The sequence below is a fragment of the Etheostoma spectabile genome, chromosome 3, assembly GCF_008692095.1.
Source record: "Etheostoma spectabile isolate EspeVRDwgs_2016 chromosome 3, UIUC_Espe_1.0, whole genome shotgun sequence".
In the NCBI taxonomy this organism is placed as follows: Eukaryota; Metazoa; Chordata; class Actinopteri; order Perciformes; family Percidae; genus Etheostoma; species Etheostoma spectabile.
Genome location: NC_045735.1, coordinates 23006866 through 23012599, shown reverse-complemented (window position 1 = coordinate 23012599; position 5734 = coordinate 23006866). Strand labels below are relative to the sequence as shown.

The window sequence follows — 5734 nt, the reverse complement described above, 5'->3', positions numbered from 1 at the left end:
CACACACACACACACACACACACACACACACACACACACACACACACACACGCTTAATTAGTTATTTCCGAAGCTAAGGGTGAGTTTAATGGTGACCATCCGTCAGTGGTCTATTGTGTGATACCCGTTCTCTCTCTCTTAACCTCCTCACATCTCTACTCTCTTCTCATTTCCATTTTATTTTGCTTTATGTCTCTCGCTCTTCCTTTTCCCTTTTCTCTAATCCATCCTCACATTCACATCATTCACCTTCTCTTCTCTCCCCCCACCATCCCTATTTTTTATGTTACAGTAACTCCACCTCCATATTTCGCTTCCACTTCTTCCACATCTTCTTTCCCTCTCTCTGACTGAGCACTAACTGTGAGCAGCAGGATAAGTTGCTAACCTTTCATGGCCTTTATCTGCAGTGCAATGAGCTTCCTCTCTCCCTGTGCAAGTATTTATCCTGATAAATATATAATAAGAATTTGTTATTACAGTATGTGTGAATAGGAAATAGCTTTGTTTAATCACAAGCACAGGTGCAAAATCCAAGCAGATTATGTCACAAGCTAAAAAGAATCAGGACGAAATAAAGAAAGACCAAGGGCCCTATCTTGCACCCGGCGCAGCGTGGCGTAAAGTTGGACACAAATGACTTTGCCATTTTAAGAACAATGCCATTTTTAATTTCCCATCCAGCGCCCACGTCGTTTAAATTGCAAGTGCACCTGCGTCCATCTTTGCGCCCATTGGCGTGCTGGTCTTACAGGGAGGTGTGGTCAGGTGAATTCTTGGCGTATTGCTATCTTGCGGCAGCAGAAAATAATCGCACCACTGACCAACAAAAACCTGGTCTGAAGTCAGTAACGCAGCATTTCATTGTTATTTTAACATTGCATTAGTAAAATGTGCTTAGGCTTGTGCACAGGGCATGCACACTATGCTTGTTACACACACACACACACAGGGAAGCGTAGCAGCACACACACTTGCAAAAGATTAAAAATAAAAATCTGATGGTGCAAATCCGCCATCATAACAGCAATGCGCCAAGGTACAAACACGCCTGGCTTTTAAAGGGAATGGGAGATGACACTCTGATTGGTTTATTGCATGGTATGCCCAAAACACACCTATGAATTAATGAAGACACTAAGTACAACCCTTTGAACCTTGAGTCTAGCGTATGGAACCTGTCAAACTACCAAAAGTGGAATTTGACACGCCAGAAACGCACCTGCGCTTCACGCCGTGTGCTTAGATCATTAAAATAGGGCTCTAAATGAGGTACGAGTATATTTGATTGCTAGTCATTTTTTGTCCTTAGTATTATATAAAAAAGTCCTTTGACTTTACTATTGAAAGTTTGTTTGTATCATCTATATTCCAGTATGATCATATATAGTGCAAGTGGCCTCAACCTGCATCTGTTTCCATTTGGTGTTTTGCATTGAAATGAAAAATCAAAATAAATGAGTGTACACTAAATAATGAGAGTAGAACCATAGCAAATGCATGAGGTAATAGTTTGATGAGTATGAAAATTATGTTAAAGCTACATTCTCCCATCTAGCAGTGAAATTGTATATATAAACAACCAACAGAATATTACTTTGTAGCCCCTCCCATTCTGAAAGCATTTAAACTCCTTCGGTGGCCAAATGCAAAATTAGCTTCTGTGAGAGTTCCTTCCAGTGCAATAATAGTTTTATGTTTATTTGGTACCATTTCATTGCTAACATCAGCCATCAGGTTCCCAAACATATGCAAGCTAATGTAAGTAAAGTATCAGTGCTATCGTTATTCTGTATAGTGTACAAGATTATAAAGTGTAAGGCAATGTTTACAGTGTAGAAGAGAAGCAACGGAGGTTTGTATGTTTAATATATTTCTCTGAGCAGTATGAACAATGTCAATGAAACCGAAATTAGCTCTTAGTATCTCCGTCATTTACACGCAGATGTTCTAGCTGTAGCTAATCTGTGTTACAATTGCATGACGTGAGTTGTCTGCCAGGGAAATTACGACACATATGATTACATTTATGTTACAAGGTACACAATTCTTTTTCATCATTGACGCGAGGAAAATTATCCTAGACGTTGTTCTAGCGTTATGCACAACCATGCTATATTTAGCCGAATTTACACAAATAGAAAGAATTACCTTTAGAGAAGAAACGCGGAGGCATGTCCCTCTTTGACTAATGTATTTTGAAAATGGAGGCGCAACATGGCATAATACATATGATTAAGTCGCTCCCATGTAGTCTGAATGGCAGATTCTACGCTTACGAGAATACTTTGATTAGTTGGTGGAAGTAATTACACATGAATGAGCACATATTTGTGAACAAACAAAGAGCTAAGAATCAACTCAAAATTCTACAATGGAGCTTTAATCCAATAGTAGGGCCCCTCATTGCCACTGGATCTTAAGACACCTATGGAAGATTTGTGGACATTGTCAAAACCGTTAGGTAGTGTCAGCCCAAACCCTTGCCAAGAAACTTAACGTTGGTTTTCACTTTGAATTTTCACCCATTTGTAACTACTAAAGCCTGAAGAAACATGGTCTTTGGTGCCTCCCTCTATGTCAGCATGCATCTTGTATGCCTAGGACTCATTAGCTGCTGTGATGAAAACTGGCTTTATGTGATTGGACTGGACTTGAAACGCCACAAACACTGAAACCTAACAGTTTCTGCAGCAGTCAATCTACTGCTAAACCACTGGAAAACCTTATAGATTCTGCTGCGGGAAAACACTTCTTAGAATAGTGTCCTTCTGTGTCACTGTTTACATCCATGAGGAAACAGAAAGGGGACCGACATAAGCAAAATCAGTTGGAGGTGAGTGACCTGTTGATAGGACTTGCCACATCAACCTACTACAGGTGGATATGACGGCTAGGAAGGTCTGTGTCCTGTTGCCCTTCAGGCCACTCCTTTGCTACAAGGATGTGTTGTAAGGAAACAAGCCATAGAGAATATTGGCTTGTATCTAGTCCTCCATTTTGCAGGCCTTCCCATCATCAGTGCTGTTGTCATACCTAGATAGTGTCCCTGTTTGTATCACTGCTGAAGACTCATTGTCCCCTGTGGTTTTTCCTTGAATCAACACAACAATCCATTCGTGTGGCTGGCTGTGTTCGCAGGAAGCTGTTCCTTGCATTACGACTGCCACATCTGATATCTCCCCTGTTGGTTAGGATCAGGCAGGAGCAGCTGGTGAGGAGAATGCATATAAACAAGCTCATGACAGAAGGGACTGAACTAATGATGCTGCCACCCTGGCCAGTCCCTTAGTTCAAGGGAGCCTTTTGTCAGTTTGAGACTGCGTATGACGGTTTGAGGTAGGGGTGGGAAAAAGAATTGATTCTTAGATGCATCGTGATTCTTTCTAGAACTATACAATGCTCGATTCTTTAATTTCTTTAATAATTGATTATAAAAAAAATTAATAAAAAAGACACGTACAATCAGAAAAAAAAGTGACGGATAAAGGATGGGATAATGGACAACAACTTAGTTTGAGAGAAAAAAAAACAAAATGGCAAAAAGGAAATAAATAAATAAGTTTTGTATACACATGATCTAATTAGACATACATAAAATAATTAAACACATATAGGCTTTTCATCGACTTTATCACATTACATCTGACCACATCATGTTTCATGTTCTAAGAGGCCAGTTTTCCACCTCTAAACATGATTGAGCCTCTGACATGGAAGAATACTGTGAGAGAAGGTGACTTTCACAAGCATGTTTAAGGGTTAAGCATGGAGTACAAACTACAAACTGGACTACGAAATAAAAACCTCAGTAGACAAAACTAACAAACTCAGATTTATATGTATATTTTTTTAAATCACGCATCGAAATGTACGTTATAATATTGTTGCATCGAGATGCATCAATCGGTTTAGAATCGAATCGTTGGCCTCTGAATCGGAATCAAATTATGAGGTGCCTAGAGATTCCCACCGCTAGTTTGAGGCAGCTACTTACGGTTTGGACACTGAGTGGATCAATCTGGTGAATTTAAGGTTCTTTCTACAGATGTTCCGATACCAGTATCAGGATCATCTCCGATACTGCCTAAAACGCTGGTATTGGTATTGGGAAGTACTAGAGATTATGCAGCAATCCGATACCACGTAACAACGCCCTAAAGAAAATCTATGTTAAAGTAGTTTATTTATGTTCTTTTTCCTTTATAATTGTCAAACTGGATGAAAAAAGAAAGTTCTAAAGTATTTATTGTTTGTTTATGTTTCACAAAGAGTTTAACCTGAGCCAGACCAACAACAAAGATAGCAATCATATCACATCCATACAAGGATAGTAGTACACTGTTAGTAAAACATAATAAAATATATGACACACTGGTATCGGATCCATACTTGGTATCGGCTGATTCTCAAGTTCAGGTATCAGAACCGGTATCAGGGAGCAATAAATGGTATCGGACCATCTCTAGTTCTTTCCCAATTGGATCATCAAAAGTACACTTGATGTGTTCACCATTCCAGCCTAAAAACTGATGGACTTAGAAAAAATAAATAAAAAGGATTTCCCCAATGTCCTGTTCAATTAGCTTCACATTGTATTACTGGACTGGACTATTATTGGACAGAGGCTTGTCCTATTCTACTATCAGGTGTATGGTTCAACTATTTCCTCTTGTCAATTTGGGTTTGGCAAGAGGACTGTGTTCAGTCACTTTATCTTAATATGCTTCCTGCCGGGTGTGAGGTGTAAGACAAAGTGTTTAAATCCTCTCATTGGGAGCATCCAGTGAAGCTCAAAGCTCTGTGTCCTCTTTGAGAAAATTCAGTAGATTTAATTTAAGGTCTTCTCAGTCAAGACAGCTGTTCCACTGACTTTGAATTCAGTAAAAAGTTAGTAATCTTCACACTAGTCCACCCAAGTGTGAAGGTGACTAACTTGTTTGTTTGTGAAACAATAACACCTAACCATTAAGACCCATTGAAAGGGGGGGGGGAAGAACCCGTAACCCCATATGTTGACTGATGTTGACAGCGCACCCATGCTTGCACTCATAGCATGTCATAGAACATGCTATGATTGATCCCATTTATGTGACTTTGTGGCTAGCAGCAATTTTGTCTCTGTAATTTTGGAGACAAAGGGTTGTCCAGAAGAGAACTTAAAATAACTGCAAAAATTATCTCCATAACAAACATTTGTCCACAGTTGGTCAAACATTCTTGCTCATTACTGCGTCACAGTTTCTTTGGAAGCTTTTTGGTGGAAAACTACAATGCCTCTATGTAAAGTTCCATAAGGTTATACATTTTTAACCACTCTTTTTTTGGGAAAATCCCATTCTGCCTGCTATCCCACAATGTCTGGAAAAAAATTAAAATAAATAGGAGCAGAAGACTCCATATACCACACTGCAGCCACTGGTTGTTTACCCTAACCTGACCTTTAAGCCTAAAACATCAGGCATTCCTTTATGTTCAAGGCATTTTAGCATTGTGCCTTTTTCTCTATCCACCTTACCCTAGATAGATAATAGCAAAGCAGATAAGTTAAACAGTATATGTACATATATGAGAAAGTACACAGGTGAGTTGAGGTAATACTTGAACAGCATCCTTACTTTGTATGAATCTAAAGGTTGGTTTTGAGTACATCCATGCATTTAAAATGCATATGACATTAAAGGAAAGTTTGTGTGTGTGTGTGTGTGTGTGTGTGTGTGTGTGTGTGTGTGTG

At 39.2% G+C, this 5734-nt stretch overlaps 1 long non-coding RNA gene across 1 annotated transcript; it reads left to right on the top strand.

The window, feature by feature from the left end:
- Positions 1 to 1669: 1669 nt before the first annotated feature.
- Positions 1670 to 2070, top strand: LOC116683320 (uncharacterized). Its single transcript, XR_004330537.1, has 2 exons — positions 1670 to 1799; positions 1835 to 2070. It is a non-coding gene; the product is annotated as an uncharacterized LOC116683320 (long non-coding RNA).
- The last annotated feature ends 3664 nt before the right edge of the window (positions 2071 to 5734 follow it).